Here is a 20,020-nt window from a genome sequence, read left to right on the forward strand (position 1 = left end):
GAAATAGTTTTCCTAGTAAATCTTCTATTTTCTTGTTTCTTTTAGAAGAATAACTAGAGTTTGGAATAGCAATTATTGTGATTACACATAGATATGTGTGTGTTTTCCATTTTCACACCAAGTTTTTGGCGCCGCTGCCGGAGAGTGGTGCTGCCATCTGTTGATTTCCTTTGCTGTCTTTCATCTACCATTGCATCTCTGTCAAGATCACTGCATGCCATTCATTCCTGCCCTGCAATCATTGCACTTGTAGCCTGCTATCATTGCACACAATCTTTGCAGCCAATTTCTGGACTGTTGCTGTTGCTGCAGCTGGGACTGGTGAGTTTCTGCTGCTGTTGAACCTGGCCAAGGAAGCTGTTGCTGCTGCCAGACCAAGCCCAAAGCTAGTGCATCTCTGCCGCTGGGCTGTGCTGCTGTTGCTCCTGGGCTGTTGCATCTCAACATGTTGCTGGGCTCGTACAACTGATCTGGGCTGCTGCTAATCTGCGAACTGGGCTCCTAGTCTGCTGCTCCTGAGTTGGGCTCTGTTGCTGCTGGGTTTGTGCACCTTCTGCTGCTGGGCTCTGTTCCACCTGTTGTTGCTGGGCTTGAGCGCGAAGCTGCTAAGGACGATCCTAAAGCCCAACTGGGCTGTGCAACTAAAAGGGGACCAAAAGCCTATTTTTGGGCTTCCCTCCGAAAATCAAGTAAGCCTAACCCATGAGTTAACCCACTTGGGCCTCATTTAAATTCAAATTCGGGCTTGTAATAATTAATTTAATTATTTATTTGGGATTGTAATAATTTTTATTTTCCTTTATTTTTTTTTATTTTTTTTATTTGGGATTTTAATTATTTATTTTTTTGTCTTTATTTTTCTTTTTTTTTCTTTTTCTTTTTCTTTTATGGGCTTGTCTTAATTATTATTATTGTTTTTATTTTCTTTTATGGTTGTGCTAATTTATGCTAGGTTTAGTTCAAAAATTTTTCCAAAGCCCAATTTTAAACCAAAAACAAAATCCCTTAAAACCAAAAACAAAACCACCAAAACCCATTCAAAACCAAATCTTCGTAACCCTTGTGGGCCAAATTGTTTCCGATTGCTCTGTCTGACCAACATGTTAGTTAAGGTACCTACTAGGACATGATTGTGACCTATAGAGACCAAACAAACAGACTTGTTAGAATTAACCCAGACGAACCTATCGAAATTCTAAGTTCTGAGGGAGACAGTCCAGATCAACCGAAACAATGGGAGAACCCCGTACCCTCAAGGATTATATGTACCCAACTAGAGCCAGTCAACCTTCTTGTATTGTGCTACCCGAGGCTAATGGCCATTATGAGCTGAAATCAAGCACAATACAGATGCTTCCTATTTTTAGAGGTGTTGAGAATGAAAACCCGTACCACCACGTGAGAGAATTCGAGGAAATTTGTGGAACTCTGCGTTTCACTCAAATGTCCGACGAAACCCTAAAGTTAAGGCTTTTCCTTTCTCCCTGAAAGATAAGGCAAAGGCCTGGCTTATGCTTTACAGCCTCAATCCATCATGACATGGGATGACCTCATAAAGGAGTTTTTCAAAAAGTTTTTCCCGAACCACAAGACTGCGACAATTCGTCAAAGTCTGAATAGCTTTGTGCAATTAGAGGTGAGACCTTAGCTAGATACTGGAGAGATTCAATGAATTATTGCTCCAATGTCCCCATCATGGTTTTGAAAAATGGAGACTTGTGCAAATTTTGTATGAAGGTCTAGATGTGTCCACCCGAACAACGGTTGAGTCGATGTGTAATGGTCTATTCGTAGACAAAACTGCTGATGCGTCTTGGGACTTCTTGATTGAAGTAGCTGAAAAGACGCAACAGTGGGAATCCATCCGTGAACCAGAAAGACTACATCCGAAGAAGGCTTTTAGGATTGAAGCGGATTTCGAGGGAAGAGCAAACATGGCATCAATAGTTAGGAGATTAGAAGAGTTAGAACTACATAAAAATTCAAAACCTTCCACCACTACTCTCCGAGAACATGTCGCTTCGTCTGTTGTGCGCTTGTAACGATCCCAACCATCAATTCCAAAATTGTCCCGATTTGCTTGCAGTCCAGGAATCTAGGCTTGAACAGGCACATGCCATGTTTCAAAAACCAGACATAACCCTATTCACAGACCTACAATCCAGGATGGAGAAACCACCCTAACTTTTCATGGTCAAAAGGACCCACTCAGGGAGGACCATCTCAACCCAATCAGAGCTATCAAAACAATCAGGGATATCAGAACAATCAAGGTTATCAACACCCGAGAAACCCTCAACAACAATCAAACTCTCAACAACAATCATATCCTCAACACAATACCGACAAGAGATTATCCCCCTAGAGGAAATGTTCCAGAGTTGATGCAAAGTCAGAAAATCTAGATCAAAAGATGGTCAAATCTGTGAAATGGTGAGAGAGAAAAGGGTAAACTTCCGAGCCAACCCCAACAAAATCCAAAGAGGATATTTCAAACAGGCACAACATCCTGCACTGAAACCTCCCGATCAAGTCCATGCCATTACCACCCTCCGAAGTGGTAAAGTCATCGAGAACAACGTGGGCGAACCTAATGAATCTGATACAAATTCCACGCTGTCTCCACAACCCCAGAAAACCAAAGAATCTGAGCAAGTTGGAAATCTGACAATTCTACTGCTGTGAATGTCCCTTTGCCAACTCATTCTCCTGTTGCCCCATTTCCTCAAAGATTGATCTATCAACAGAAAAGTACCCATTACAATGAGATGTTAGATCTGTTCAAGAGAGTCAACATCAACATTCCTTTTCTTGAAGCAATCAAGCAAATCCCTGCTTATGCCAAATTCCTCAAAGACTTGTGTACTCAAAAGCGCAAGCTCAATGTGCAAACGTGCTTTCTTAGCTGAGCAGGTGAGTTCCATCATTCTGAACAAAACTCCACCCAAGTTTAGGGATCCAGGATGTCCAACAATTTCTTGCACTATAGGAGAACACACGGTCAATAAAGCGTTATTAGACCTAGGTGCAAGTGTTAACCTACTGCCATATTCTGTTTATGAGCAGTTAGGTCTTGGGGAGTTGAAACCAACATCTATCACTCTACAACTGGCAGACCGATCTGTCAAGATTCCTCGTGGAGTGGTCGAAGACGTTTTGATCAAGGTTGACAAATTCTATTTTCCCGTAGACTTCATTGTCTTAGACACTCAACCTGTACAAAACCCAGACTGTCACATTCCTGTCATCTTAGGACGTCCTTTCTTGGCTACGTCCAACGCGATCATTAATTGTCGTAATGGAGTGTTGAAACTGTCTTTTGGTAACATGACGGTAGAATTGAATGTGTTCGATATTAGTCAACAACCTGTGAATCTTGATGATGATGATGTGCATGAAGTTAATATGATTGAAGGATTAATGCAAGATTCGTTGACTAACATTCTATCCGTCGACCCCTTTCAAGCATGTATGGAGAACTTTAACTCAGATTCCTATGATGATGCATACTGTAGTGACGTCCTATCTCTGCTCGAATCTGTACCTCAAATGGACGTCACTGAAAGGAAATATGAAGTGGAACCACCCTTACTCTCTGATTCCAAGCTATTCCATCCATTGTTGAGCCACCCAAGCTTGAATTGAAAACATTGCCTAGTACGTTGAAGTACGCATTCCTAGGTTCTTCTGATACTTTACCTGTCATTATTTCATCATGTTTAGACACGGAACAGGAAAGTAAGCTTTTAGAAGTACTTAAGGAACACAAAGAGGCCTTAGGATGGACCATCTCAGATCTCAAAGGAATTAGTCCCACCATTTGCATGCACCACATTAACCTTGAAGAGAATGCCAAACCATCGAGGGAAATGCAAAGGAGACTTAATCCTAACATGAGAGATGTAGTCAAAGGAGAGATCCTGAAACTACTTGATGCGGGTATCATATACCCAATCCCGATAGCAAATGGGTTAGTCCCATTCAAGTTGTGCCTAAGAAGTCAGGCATTACTGTAGTTCAGAACGACAAGAATGAATTAGTCCCTACTCGTACAACCACAGGATGGCGAGTATGCATCGACTACAGGAAGTTGAACACAGTAACAAGGAAGGATCACTTCCCGCTCCCTTTCATTGACCAAATGCTAGAACGTGTGTCTGGACACAGTCACTACTGTTTTCTAGATGGCTTTTCCGGTTATAACCAAATTCACATTGCTCCGGAAGATCAGGAAAAAACTACATTCACGTGTCCATTTGGGACGTTTGCTTATAGACGTATGCCCTTCGGGTTGTGTAATGCACCTGCTACTTTTCAGCGTTGCATGATGAGCATTTTTTCTGACATGATAGATAGTTTTCTCGAGATCTTTATGGATGATTTCTCTGTTTTTGGTTCCTCGTTTGACGAATGTTTGAAGCATCTTGCCCTCGTGATATCCAGATGTAAAGAAAAGAACCTTGTTCTAAATTGGGAAAAATGCCATTTTATGGTGAATTCAGGAATAGTTCTAGGACACATCATCTCAGAAAAAGGAATTGAAGTGGATAAAGCTAAAGTTGACCTCATTCAACATCTACCACAACCTGCTCTGTGAAGGAGATCAGATCATTTCTAGGTCATGCTGGTTTTTACCGGCGATTCATCAAAGATTTCAGCAAAATCTCCAGACCTCTGTGCAGTCTTCTCTCCAAAGATGTTGCCTTCAATTTCGATGCTGCTTGTGTGAAGGCATGGGAGGAATTAAAAACCCTTCTCACCACCGCTCCTATAGTCCGACCACCCGATTGGAAGCTTCCGTTCGAACTTATGTGTGATGCCTCTGATTATGCTGTTGGTGCTGTTTTAGGACAGCGAGTTGATAGACTACCATATGTGATATACTATGCTAGCAAAACCCTTAATGATGCCCAACTCAATTATTCAACTACCGAGAAGGAATTGCTTGCCGTCGTTTTCGCATTAGACAAGTTTAGATCTTATCTGATAGGGTCTAAGATCATCATATACACAGACCATGCGGCTTTGAAGTATCTTCTTTCCAAGAAGGATGCTAAAGCTCGCCTTATTCGATGGATACTCTTATTACAGGAATTCGATCTCGAAATCCGTGATAAGAAAGGTTGTGAGAATGTGGTTGCTGATCATTTGTCTAGATTAACTTTAGAGTCTATTGATGAATTTGAGCTGATTAGAGAATCATTCCCAGATGAACAGCTGATGTCTATCTCAGACCTTCCTTGGTTTGCTGATATTGTTAACTACCTCGCTACAGGTAGGATGCCCTCACGTTGGTCGAGACAAGACCGCTCTAAATTCCTGGCTGAAGTTAAACATTTCCTTTGGGATGACCCATATTTGTTTAAGTACTGCCAGACCAAATCATTAGGAGATGTGTCCCCAACACTGAACAGAAAGATGTGATATCTTTCTGTCATGACCAAGCATGTGGAGGCCATTTCAGTGCCAAGAAAACCGCTGCAAAGATCTTGCAGTGTGGTTCTATTGGCCATCATTGTTCAAGGATTGCCATGATTATTGTGTTGCTTGTGAACGCTGTCAAAAGCTAGGAAGCATTTCGAGGAGAAACATGATGCCATTGAACCCCATTTTGATTGTGGAGATTTTTGATGTTTGGGGGATAGACTTCATGGGTCCATTTCCCATGTCTGACAGCAAGTTGTACATCTAGTCGCAGTTGATTACGTTTCTAAGTGGGTAGAAGCCATAGCAACCAGAACAAATGACCACAAGGTGGTACTTTCATTTCTAAAGGAAAACATATTTTCACGTTTTGGTACCCCGAGAGCTATCATCAGTGACGGTGGTTCACATTTCTGCAATAGGCACTTCGAGTTTTTAGTACGCAAGTACGGAATAGCTCACAAGGTTGCTACTCCGTACCACCCTCAGACCAGTGGACAAGTGGAAGTGTCTAATAGGGAAATCAATCACATTCTAGAAAAGACGGTTAACCCGTCTAGGAAAGATTGGTCAATAAGATTGAATGATGCTTTGTGGGCCTATAGAACAGCGTATAAGACACCAATTGGCATGTCCCCCTATCGTCTAGTGTATGGAAAGCCGTGCCATCTTCCTGTGGAGTTAGAACATCGAGCTTATTGGGCAATCAAGCAACTGAACTTTTCTCTGGACGAAGCTGGAATTCAACGGAAACTTCAACTCAACGAGTTGGAAGAATTGAGAAATGAGGCTTATGACAGTGCCAGGTTATATAAGCAGAAGATGAAAATATTTCATGACAAGCGTATTCTACGCAAATCTTTCACTCCTGGTCAGAAAGTCTTGCTGTATGACTCCCGATTACATCTTTTTCCAGGAAAACTGCGTTCCAGATGGAAGGGTCCGTACCTAGTACGCACAGTTTTTCCTCATGGAGCTGTAGAGCTGGAGGATGTTTCCAACAAGAATGTTTTCAAAGTCAACGGGCAGAGATTAAAACCATTCCTTGAGCCATTTCCACCCGACATTGAAACAACCAACCTGGAGGACCCGGTCTATGTGGACTAAACAGGTCCACTCTTTCCCTAAATAACCAAAAAGTTTTCACTCCCGACAAAACCAAATTTTTCCCAAAAAGTCCAATCCCATTAAAAACCAAATTTTCTTGTAGATAATGTGTTAGTTAAATTTCCTTTTGTATATATTTTGTGCTCATCCATTGTGACTCCGAATATGTTGGAGTTTTACCTTGGATAACGGAGTTTTAATTCTGCTTTCGCCGAAATCGGGTATTCTCTCTCCTTTTACTCTACTCAGCATGTCCCTTTCCATATGTTGTATTTTAATTCTTTCCATATTTTTAAACATTGAGGACAATGTTTAGTTCAGGTTTGGGGGTATAGAGTAGATACCACGATAATATGCCATAATTGAAAACAAAACTCCATCTTTTTGAAAAAATTGAAGAAAAAAAAAAACTTGGTGTGAAAATGGTGTGAAAATGGAAAACACAAAGTCAACGGTGTGAAAAATCAAAATACCATGAAAAAAAAAACTTAGGGTATGAGAGATGAATCACTTCGACTGTTGGATTGTGAAATACAACAAAGTCAACGGTGCTAGATGATGTTAGGTACTGTAGTGTAAAGCGGGAGTATCTAATTTTGATGCACAGACATAGGAGCGACCGTTGGATTCAAATACAATCTAATCTGAAGGCTTGGAATTTAAGCGCTGTGGTGTTTGGCAGAGACTTCAGATTTTCATGCTCTATGAATGAGCGACCGTAGGATGATGAGTTGGATCCAATCTGACGGCTGAGAATGGAGGCGGTTTTGGTTATAGAAAATGGGTTTGGGTGAGGGTTTTGGGCCTTGGGTATGCCAAGCCCATATCTTCTTTAAGAACAATTCTTCCTCTTCAAGCCCACTTCTAGCCTTTTGGTCTTGTGCACAACATTCTTCGCGGCTTCCTTGCGTGATTCCTATCGGCTTCCACCACTTTTCTGCTCTTTTCTGCTCCGCTATTCATCTAAACTTTATTTATTACCTAAAAATGCAAAATTAAGTAAGAAAAATATTTATTCTTGAAAACAATGAAAATACAGAATATGGGATAAAATGTAGAATTAATGCACAAAAGATGAGTTAAATGCCAAGAAAAATATATAGAAATATGCACTTTTTAGCACTCATCAATATGTCCAACTTTTTCATCTTCATGTTTTTAGGTTTATTTGTTTAAATTCTAAAACTATTTGGAAGATGATTTATGCAGTATTAATCTTTATGGTTTTATATATTACAATTTTCTACGGTATATGTGTGTTTGCGTCCGTGAACTGTGATTGTCCTATACATTGTCGAAAGTTAAGTCCTTTATATGTTGATATGCATGTGTTGATAGAAGGAATGAACTTTTGACAAATACAAAAGTTAAGCCTATTATGTCAATTATTGATGGAAGATAGGTTAAAATCTTTTTTTACAAGGATTATGTCTATTGTATGTCATTGTGCAATTGGTGATGGAAAATAGAATGAGTCCTTGCTTATTCCACGGTATTAGGTCGATCTCCGATCCACAATTTTTGTGTATATACTGTGTTGTTCCATAAGGTGACCTATGTTGAGCACTATCGACTGAGTTGATTATTTTCTTATGATTAGCTTAGTTGTTGCTGCGTGAGATACTTTATGTCGAGCATGACCAATTAAATTGATTTCTTTTTGTGGTTAGTTTGGTTGTGTATTCCGATTATATTAATTATGGGTTCTCCTGTGATTAATCTAATTGAGTATTTTTGAGTCTCCATAAGTGCACTTATGTTGAGCATTTTCGATTAAATTAATCATAGGTTCTCTTTTGGTTAATTTAATTCTGTATTTTTGGATTCAATATCATATTCGTATGTGATTTGTTATTTCCAAAGAAATCCTTTTTTTCTTTTGAAATTAAGGTCGCTCTTGTTGTTCTTTCGGGAATGACATTTTATGGGAGAGAGTTCTTAATTGAACTTGTGCTTAATTGCCAAATCTTTGTGGGGAGTGCGGCTGTGGAATATTATAGGGGTTATCATGTATCTTTGAACTCCTTGATGAATGCAATTATCTTAGGATTTATGATTGCATCTAAACGAGATGATATATGCTTACTTTTGGTCATGAAACATATCTTTTGAAAATTTCATTAGGATCCCGTTCTTGTACCTTTGCCAATTTTATTGACAAAAAGGGGGAGAATTAATATGTAGTTCACACTACAAAAACATATGGTTTTCGGATCATTATGTAAGTGGGAGCGGTTTCCATGTGAGATGGAGTATTGACTAAGGGGGAGTGATAAATATCACCATAGTATTGTTTTCAAAGTTGTGATACAATTGAACTTTGATGTTGTATAATGATACTATGACACTGTATAACAATGACCGAGAATTATGTTTTCTCATTGTCATAGCTACGGATTTTCAAAAACGATGATGCTGAACTTACAACCTTTGGGATCATTGGAGTACTTGGAAGTGACGAAGATTTCGAGTAAAGTTGAAGATTATACATGTGGAATAGGAGCTACTTAAGTTTCTTTATCTTTTTTGTATTCCATATGTATTGATAGTCTTATCACTAAAATTTACAAAGGGGGAGATTGTTAGAGCATTGCTCGGTCGAACTCGCATGCGTTGCTATCTCAAGCATGTTTGTAAATGTTAGTGATTAAAACTATAAGTATTGATTTCTAGTTTACTATAGCTAAGTCTCGGACTAGGATAGAAAGTGTAGTTGAGCTCAAGAACTCCATGGAAAATCATCATACAAGACGAAGAACTACTCAAGGAACTGGTGGAACTTCATCGACAAAAAGGTATGTGGAGACTTGAACTTATCTATCACTCAAAAGTCTATTTACTCTATCTCCTATCTTGAGACAAAAGTCATTTTTCTATATAGACTTTGATTATACACATTTGGTATTTCGAGCCTAGTTTAACTCGCCTATCTATTTCTCGAAATATTTGTTTAAGCTTTCGCTTTAACCAAGTTCATCTTTACCTAGTGACGAAAGTCATGTTATATTTCGATCACTTTGAAAATTGCTCTGACAAAAAATGGTTTGTGAATAACAACTATATAACGTCCTCTGAGAATATTTCAATGATTGAAATGAGAGTTTAGATTATATAACCAATGATGGATATAAGATTTGTTGTGGAAACACATATATGTATAAGTCGTTATTCCTTGAACCGAAGTTTGCGAACTTTGTTGATCAAGAGAACCTAAACAAAATCCGTGAACTAAGTCCGCGAACTCAGTCTGCGAACTGGCGGAAGTTCTTGACCCGAGAAAATCTGCTGGAGTTTGAGAAATCCTTCCGGGAACTTAAGTCCGCGAACTTGAGTTAGGTTATATCTAAAGACGATTGTTTTTGAACTCATGTTTATATAAACTAAGGAATGCTAATTGCAAACCGTGGCTATAAGTTCATAAACCGATTCGAGTGAATCAAATCGTTTTTGCTTCGATTGTGTCTTGTGTAGTTACATAAGATTTCCTTGCAATTGAACAACTCTCTAACTAGTTCATTTGAGTCACTTGAACTAGTTATGGTGAATAAGAATATGGTTGATATGAATGCTCATATGGCTAACTATTTGGTTAACTATTGTTGAACCAAAAAATGTACATGTTTGGGTACGGTTACACAAACCTAGAAACGTGCATTTCATTTGTGTGTAACAAGCTAAGTTTTCGATCTAAAGGTTGAAAGATATTAGCTTGAATCTAATCAGGTTTTCATCTAACAGTGAATATTGAATGCTTTGTTACCAAGCTAACATTGATTCCAAACCCTGATTTGAAAGACTATATAAGGGAGAACTCTAGCAACTAGGAAACCTAATTCCCACACCTTACGTGTGATACTAGTTGTGTAAGCTAGAGTCGATTCTCCTTTAACCTTTGGTTTCTTCTTCTAAACCAGGTTAACGACTTAAAGACTTCATTGGGATTGTGAAGCCAGACCGACACTACTTTCTCGTAGTTGTGTGATCTGATCTTGCGTATTCTATCGTACGAGCACAATCGTAAGGATTGGCTTGAAATTGATATCTCCGATAGGCAAGTTATAAAAGTAGTCACAAACATCTTTGTCTCATCGTTTGTGATTACACAATATCTTCTTTCGCCACGTCGATTAAGATTATTGTGAGGTGATTGATAATACTAGGTTGTTCTTCGGTAATATAAGTCCGGGTTATCAATTGGTTCCTGTTCACCTTGATTTATCAAAAGACGGAACAAAACTCATAGGTATATTCGTGGGAGACGGATTTATCTATTGTCGTAGACTTTTCTGTCTGATACAAATTTGTTTCTTAAAGTCTTCGACTTTGGGTCGTAACAACTCTTAGTTATGGGTGAGATCAGCTAAGGGAATCAAGTGTGTAGCATCCTGCTGGGATCAAAGACGTAGGAGCATAACTGTACCTTGGATCAGTGTGAGATTGATTGGGGCTCAACTACAGTCCAGACCGAAGTTAGTTTGTAGTAGGCTAGTGTCTGTAGCGGCTTAATACAGTGTGTGTTCAATCTGGACTAGGTCCCGGGGTTTTTCTGCATTTGTGGTTTCCTCGTTAACAAAATTCTGGTGTCTGTCTTATTTCTATTCCGCATTCTATTTTGTTATATAATTGAAATATCACAGGTTGTGCGTTGTTTAATCAATTAGAATATCCGACCTTTTGGTTGTTGATTTAAATTGATTGACACTTGGATATTGGTCTTTGGTACCATCCAAGTTATCTCTCTAGTATTTGATAAAGACTCACATATTTCTATTTGCTTGAGTATATATCAAATTGAGAGATTGAGATATAAACTCTTTGATATACTTTTTATCTAGATTGAGTCTGACTGTCTAGTTGATTCTCTAGAAAGTATATTGGAGTTTTTCCATACAGATTGCTAAGCGAAATATTGGGTGTGGTTGTTGTACCCTCGCTTTTCACACTGTGTATTCTACCAGGAAAGTCAGTTCTATGAGTTCCTCAAATACTCAGAAGCATAGCAGATGTCTCAACAAAAATCGTATAAGGAGAGATCCGGAATTCACTTCTGTCAAGAAGGGATATATGGCTACTTTTGATGTGAACAAGGTTTCAGAAGAAGGGAGCAAAAATGATGATATGAGAAATAACCTAAAGGTGATAATTGAAGGTTATAAAGAAATCGTCAACAGGTTGTCAATTTCCTCCAGTCAAAAGTCTTCTGGTAAGAACTCAAACTATGTCTCGTATTTTGAAGACAGTAAGTTTTATGATAATTTCTCACATCAAAAGAAATTCCTTCCAAGATCCGAAAGGAAAAATAGAATCAACCGTAAACACATTTCATTTACTGAGCTTAGAGCTCATACTTGTGCTAATTAATCACAAGGATTGAAAACTTACTCATAAAAATCATGTTGAGTAAGATGTGTTAATAATTAGGTATACTGTTGGCAAAATTGCTTTCTGTTTAGTTGAGCTATTTTCTTATCGTACATAGATAAACTATTGTCTGCAGACAACTTTGCTTAAAGTTTTGGTTGTGTCTGAAGTTGTTCTTCCTTTATTGTCATTGCAACTTTGTTGTCTGCTATTTGTGTACTCTAAATTATTTCTCTACGGAGATATAAAATTTATTGAGCCAAAAACCTTGTGATAATTTTCACATAGCAGAAATTCTGTCTTGTCGTATCAAAAAAATATATATATACGACCGTTGCGTACCTTTGTTGTTAGGTCAAGTTGTATTCGTACGAGTACCTGTGTTACTGTCACGAATCAATTTTTAGAAACCCTAAAAGTTACCTTCCGTAAGAAACCTTTTAAATAGCAAAACCCTTGAGTCTCGTACGCATACTCTGGGTTATTTTGTGGGTTGTCAAGAATGTCTTCCTCTGCTCTAGCGGTTTTGCAAAAGGTTTTCTTGACAAAGGTATTGGTTTCGAGTCCAAGGGAAGGAAGAAAACCTTTGTCAAGAATGTGATCCTGGTGATGGGGCGGGCATATAATATGATCCTGGTGATGGGGCGGGCATATAATGTGATCCTGGTGTATACTTTTTCCCAAACGACCAAATTTACTCTTCCACCCTAGTGTAACACCACGGACTAAACTTAAATTTGATCATTTTTGTTGGTATGTGATCTATGGTTTTGATCGCACCATTGCAATTGTTCTAAATACTACTAATTGTTGTCGCTAACGCTACTCCTGGATGTTGGATTCAAGGTTTCATTTGTTACCACGTGGCAACATGCTAAAATGTTACCAGTTCCATGTAATTTACGCATTTTCCTTGCGAGCAATCCTCACCAAAATCCAAATTTTCCCAACGATCCAGCCAACTTTTAATTCAACCCAGATAGAAGGACGAGTGAGTCTGTCCTTCAGTGTTTGTTATGTTTTGAAAACAAATTTCCAATTTTACCCCTCCAACAAAGTTAGTTATTAACCATAGTTAGACTTTATTTGGGTTAGGAGAAATGGGCCATTGGAATATGGGTAGTAGTTACACATTAGAGAGTTTTTTCTCTCTTATGATGGAAGTACTTTAAGAAGATCTTACAAACCGTTTGAGGGGGGCGTAACTGGAAATAACGAAATGAGCTATACATCCTATACCTAAATAGATAGTCGTGAAAAGTATCGAGAAACCAGCCTCACTGGGCATAATAGTGGCACGAAGTACATGAAATTCAGTTTAATTAGGAAAGCAGTGCATATTATTACGATCCTATCAAAAATATTGGATACCTCGCTAACACGGTTGTATAAATTTCAACGTGTACCTTATTTTTAAGGTACTGAAATATTCCATAGGTAACTCAGTTGGAGGGTCGTATAAATTTAACTAGGTATGCCACACAGTCTGTGGTACTAAAAATATGATTGCATCGCGTTTTGCACTACTTCGTTGACGAGTATACTCTTCCTAGTGTTTAAGTAATACTGAAAATACACATGAAAAAATCCATAATATAAATTACAATTTAAACATGTGCAACGAGAACACGTTGTCAAACTACAAACTCAACAGGTATCAATATTGATACTAATTTATCATCACTGGTAGTATTGCTGACCCTAAAGCAGATTGGTACCTACTGACAAAGTTTTTTTTTTTCTTGTAGAAGTCAAAATAAAACCTCAAGAATTAGTTGAATGATGCTTCACATCCTTGAACATCTGTCAAGCTTCACATCTTTACATACGCAGCGTTCAAATATTGTGCTGGTTTTATAATTTAACTTCTAAACGAAGCGCACCCAAGAAGTCATATGTTAAGAATATACCAAAATGAATTAAATATCTGTCTTTCTAGTAATAATTCCGTCATCTAAGATGGTTTCTCCCATCGGTACGTTTTTTTCTTCCCAATGACCACATAGGTTTCAAGTAAAAAGTTGATCAGGTCACCTAATATATCCATCTCCATTCACAAGGCACAGGACAGGCATTTCATCTATAGGAAACTCATATCCAAATGCTGAAAAGGACCAATCAGTTCCATTGCGTACATTCGGAGTAATGACAAACGTAACGTTAACTGTGATTTGTCAATTTCACAGTAACACAACAAACATACTACAAGTTTTATATGAAAACCTTTACAGTCTATTTACTTAGAGGTACCATCCATTTCTGACCCTGTAGACAAGCCAAAATGAGATACGATGTCTAGCCCAGGAACATGGAGATGGTTTCTACACATGATCTTGCACCCTGTTTTCAGAACCGCGAACCCCTAACGACCTAAGAACAACGTATAAGGTAAGCCTATATCAGGTCACCTTTTGTTAAAGAAGCTAATTTTAAATATCTAAAGCCATGTAAAATACCTGTCAGTCAGGTCCGGATTTTCAGTTAAAAACCTTCCGTGATAGAGATGCGGCGGCGGGATAACAGGTGATGGAGGTAGGAGGCAGTAAACATTATTTGTACATAATAACTGCACAATTGGATCCAAATCACCAGGACCATGTGGCACATTAACTGGTGGACTCCTGAAAACTTTCACAACAAAATGTAAGACAAATTATATATAACAACATATGTGGACTACACTTCATAACAATATACTAGACACACAGTACATTTCATCTATTGATACTTTTAAAGATCTATAAGATTTCCAAAATCAGGGACGGGCCTAGCAAGGGGCTAAGTGAGGCTATAGCCCGTCCCTTATTTTGGGTAGAAATTCTTTTAGGATACTTATTTGGGCGATTTTTGAACTTAGCCCAACAGCTTAATTTTATTCGCCCACTGGTTATCAAGATCACTGGCTAGTAAACACCAGAATCAACTAAAATTTTGGTTTTCTTAGTTTGCCTCCACTACAAGTCTACAATATTAGAAATGTATTGATTTGATCGATGCATTGATTTGATCGATATTTTATTAGAGATTGTCGTGAAGATTCTATTGGTGCACAACTCGAAAAATTTGTGGACTTCATTATGAATATACAGCCGAATTCTCTCTTGACAAACGAGCTAAACAAAATTACGGCCTTCGGCTGCTAACACAACCTTGAGAACATAGCCCTACCTCACATAAAATCTTGGGTCCGTCCCTGTCAAAAATGATTCTACTTTTGTGGAGGACACTATGGAACTTGCAAAAGATAACATCGATAACTATGATTGTATATAATTCTACAACTACAAAGCAGCATGCCCTGTTATTTAAAAAGGTCATCTATTTTAAAATTCGAGCCGTGAAAGCTATAACTAATAGTTAAACTATAAATGACGAGTAAAGCAGCTGAATGTCTTACTTTACTCTTACTGTATTTATGATTTTTGCACGCAGCTGGATCCTCTACATCAGTTGTGATCTTTTCTGTCCGAAGTACACTCATGGGAGTCTCGAATATGTTCTTAACGTCCAAAAAAATATTTTTCAGCATCTCTTTCAAACAAATGTATTAACAAAATTAGTATGATACATCACAACAATCAATACACATGCACAATGTTGCAGCAACTACGAACATGAAAAGATAACTTACAATCTCCCTTCAGGTCTGTGGCTGGTGCAGTTTGTTTAGCAACTGAACGGACTTGACCATCATGCCCTATTTGTAAGATAATCTGACCAGCATACCATCAAGAGCTCAACAAGTAATAAGAGTAAATAACCTTGGCATTAACTAATAAGCATGTTCATGGCCAATTGCCAAGCACTAATAATGTTTATGGCCAATTGCCAAGCACTAATAATTTTCATGGCCAATTGCCAATTCAAGATTTCATAAAAAGAAATGTAAATAACCCAAATGTGCTGGTGTATTCAATGGATCACTTCACAAATCTTAACAAGAACATAATATTTTAGCAGCAAGTGGGTGATTCATAAGAAAACAAATGCTTGTACAGTGAAATAAGCAATGATCCAAACCAATGGATCACTTCACAAATCTTAACAAGAACATAATATTTTAGCAGCAAGTGGGTGATTCATAAGAAAACAAATGCTTGTACAGTGAAATAAGCAATGATCCAAACCAAAACTTTAAACTACACAAATTAAAGAGCATTATCAAGAAGACCAAATGCTAGTGCAATGCATTTAACATTTAATGTAGCACATGCTCACAAGGTTTGGAATCCAAACGAATCAAGCTAGTTATAATTTCGTAGAAGTCAACAGTGGTACAAAATGCAAACATCGTATCCAACAACAGTGGGTTGAAAAATTGAAGTTGTAGAGCAGTGAGGAGAACGAATCCAGAAAATCCTATGAGAACACTAACAACAAAGTATCATAAAAAATAGCTCATTGAATCATTTTTACAAACGGGTAATGGGCGAGTTTCTAAATTCAGTGCAACACTTAAATGAAAAGAAAATTTAAACAGCTGCATACCATTTTAAATCTCAAGTAGACTATTCATGGCATTCCAAAATTACCCATAACTAAATATGCAAGGATTAAACAAAAGGAAGTATAAGGTTTCAAACCAAATTTGTTGTAGTGCAAAAATTACTGAAAGCATGGGTAATGGCAGGCAATTTCTAAGCAAAATCTACCAAACTTATTATTACAAAAAACACCCAAATGATCGAATTTTTGATTTGAATGGGAGGAAAATAATCATGCAAGTATGTTACGGGATCAGGAGATTGAAAATCTCAAGACATGAACAACAATAAAAGTCGAGAAAGAACCCCTACCTTTTTGCAGAAGATAAATTCGCCAAAGCCGATGATGGGTTGAGATCGGATTCTGATTTGACAGACAACTTCTTTGATAGAGTTTGTTTTGAGTGGTAAACAAAATCCGGAGGATGAAACAAAGTTATGGTTCCAATCAGTTAACTTTAACCATACCCGGATTTAATTCAGTTAACAACTTCAGGGACTAGAATGTCATTTGGCACCGATTTTGTGCCAACCAGGAGCACCCATTTGACTCTGTCCGTCAACAATGTTTGACTCAAAGGTTGTATGTCTCTAAGGCAAAATGGAAACCTTTGGATTTCCATGACAATGGCTCTTTCCTTATTTATCAAATTTGTTTTGTTTCTAAATGGAAAAGGATGGATATGATTAACGGTTGTGGATTATTTTTACTTTTGAGGATTTTACAAGTGTCAATGCAGGAGCTGTTTAAGTACAATTTTGAACCCTCCTCAAGTGAGAGAGGGATATCATATGATTTCACATCAGATTGGCTGCGAATAAGATCCCTTAATTTCGTTCGAAGTTCGAACCATCAGATATCATACATCAGGTTCGAATTCCGTATGAAATAAAACGGGCACAGTTTGAAAATGAGGGGGGCCAAAAAAAAAATTCTATAAAATGTGGACATTTTTGTGGACTACATATAAATATTAGGTGGACTAATTACAAAATATATAATAAAAATAAGGGCTTTTTTCTGATTTTGCTAATTTTAAGGGGGGCCAGAACCAGTGTTAATCAATCCTTGGCTCCTCCCTTGGGACTACTTAGGCCCATTTTACGGCTTCTTCTTTTGAAGGTGATAAAATTAATCTTGTGTATGCTTTATGGCTTAGTGTTAAAGAGACTTGGGCTTAGTTTGATACCGATGTGAGCTTTAAGATGACAGAATCAACCATGAGCTTTATAAAAGCGTTTTTCGATTACAAGATCGTCGGATAATGGCGACTAAAGGAGCGGTGTTACAAACATACGTCATTATACTTAAAGGTGATGGTAGTAATTTATGTTCAACTGAAATGGAAAAAATTATTATTGCTCGTTGAGATTTTGTTGAGACTGATTATGATGTAAATGATTCAACAACGGCAACTCTAACTCAATGAAACGAGTAGAAAGATTAAGCGGAAAAGGGTGGCAAAACACATGTAAAAATAACAACAAAAAAAAAAACATAGTGAGTTGATAGTAAATCAAGGTGTTTAAAACACTTATCACCTTGGCGCCACAGAAAATACTTGTATCATTATGCAAAACTAGTCCAATTCTGATTGGCATATTTTTCTTAATAAAAGAAACATCAAAATTGACTTTCATAGTCCCTTGAGATGGTGGACTCCAAGTCTGAATCAGTACTATATTTTGATTAATCTGAGCAGCACTCATCATAGCCTCCGGTCAGATATGAATTTATTTCAAAGAGTGTATAATTTTCGACGGTTGGAATTGAGCATTATTAAATAAGATTGAACATACAAGTTTCCAAATGTACCAAAGTACACAACTTATAAATCTGATTCTTTTTTGCATATCTATATCGTTAAACTGACATGTCATAAACAAGTCAGATAACCAAGTATAAAAGTCAGCACTAGTAATACACCCAGCGATATCACTACCCATAACGAACCATATGATGATGCATGCTTTCATCACGGTTGCCGCAGAGAGGACAAACTTTATCAATGTTTTGGACGAATCTGCTAATTATGTCGTCTCTAGTTGGGAGACACTTGTCCAAATATTTCCAAAGGAAAGATGAATTTTGAGTGGTGGATTTGTTTTCCATAGTCTCATCCATGGAAAATTGATAGCTCTTCATGTCTTTCCCTCATGAGATTCCCGCAAAAGAATGTTGTAAGCAGATTTCACAGAGATTACACTAAGGTATCTGATTTGATCACAACCAATAAGAGGAAATCGAATCTTGCATACCAGATCAACCATATCATTAGTAAATAAAACTCTAATGATATTCAAATTCTAATTTTTAGTATCATCATTGATGAGTTGAGAAACCATTCTCATATTAGTAGAAGCCAAGGTATTTGGTACAATTTCTCCTAGACTAACAAACAATTTGTCTTTCCAGATATGAATGTTCTTTCCATCAGCAATCTCCCAACAATAATATCTTTTGATAATATAAATGACTTGACAGTTCTCCTAATATTCAGACCATCTTTATTCTTAGAATTAGCTAAAGAGTCCCAGTTTATCAAATGCATACCTTTGTTACTAGTTTTGTTCTACCAAAAATTTCTCTATATAGAGTCCATTGTGTAGGTCAACTTCTTAGGCATAAGCAAAACTGATATTTGATGAGTAGATAAAGAACCTAAAATTATCTGAGTAAGACAATCTGGGCAGGCTGATTCAACTATTCAATTATCAAAGTTTTCCATAAAATTTATTTAATATACCAGAAAAGGATTTCGTTTTGTTCCTCCGTAGAAGAAGAGGAACTCCTAGATAGTAATCTTGAAGCTTCGTCCTTTTAATGTTATTAAGGATGTTAGTAATAGATACCTCAGTGTAATCGCTAAAGGCCAGTCCTGACTAAAGGCCAATCCAGACTTTTGAAGGTTGATGGCTTGACCAGACACCTTGCAAAAGGTTTCAATAATGGAGTTGAGATGACTAACTTCAGTGGGATTTTACATAGGTAAATATCAAGCAATCATCTGCAAAAAAAAAGGTGAAAAATAGCAGGGCTATTACTAGTAACTCAGATACCACTAATCAGATTATTATTCTCAGCATGTATCAAAGCTTTAGAAACCACATCCATACATAAGATGAAGAGATATGGCGAGAGAGGTTCACCTTGTTTTAAGCCTCTGGAAGGCTTGAAAACATCTCATGAGCACCATTCAACAAAATAGATGTGGAAACATTAAAGATACATTTGTTTATTGGATGACACCAATATAAACTAAAACCAAGGATTTTAAGACACTCAATCAGGAATGACCATTCAATCATATCAAAAGATGTACTCGTATCAAATTTAATAGCAAGCTAACCTTTTCAGACTTATGTTTTTTCATAGTATCCACTAACTCATGTGCTATGACAATGTTATCAGTCATGAGTCTACCTTGTACAAAAGCAGTTTGGTAAGGGAAAAGTAATTTATTGAGCAATAATTTAAGTCTATTTGCTAACAACTTTGATATAATTTTATATGAAGTATTACACAACTAATAGGCCTGAAATCAGCTGCAATCTGAGGACAAGTGATTTTTGCAATCAAGGATAAAAAATTGTGGTTGTTTTCTTTTAACATGTACTTACCATAGAAAAGGATTGTACCATTT

The 20,020-nt window shown here is 37.4% G+C and overlaps 1 long non-coding RNA gene across 2 annotated transcripts; it reads right to left on the reverse strand.

Annotated features, from left to right (window-relative positions):
* Positions 1–13,471: 13,471 nt before the first annotated feature.
* On the reverse strand, positions 13,472–16,816 carry LOC113320206. 2 transcript variants are annotated; one of them, XR_003345955.1, is made up of 5 exons: positions 16,689–16,816; positions 15,524–15,605; positions 15,290–15,423; positions 14,349–14,513; positions 13,472–14,262 (listed from the first exon to the last, which is right to left on the reverse strand). It is a non-coding gene; the product is annotated as an uncharacterized LOC113320206 (long non-coding RNA). The 2 variants fall into 2 exon arrangements; XR_003345956.1 differs by having other exon boundaries at positions 14,349–14,520.
* Between the last annotated feature and the right edge of the window lie 3,204 nt (positions 16,817–20,020).

This window comes from Papaver somniferum, chromosome 11 (genome assembly GCF_003573695.1).
Source record: "Papaver somniferum cultivar HN1 chromosome 11, ASM357369v1, whole genome shotgun sequence".
Taxonomy (NCBI): Eukaryota; Viridiplantae; Streptophyta; class Magnoliopsida; order Ranunculales; family Papaveraceae; genus Papaver; species Papaver somniferum.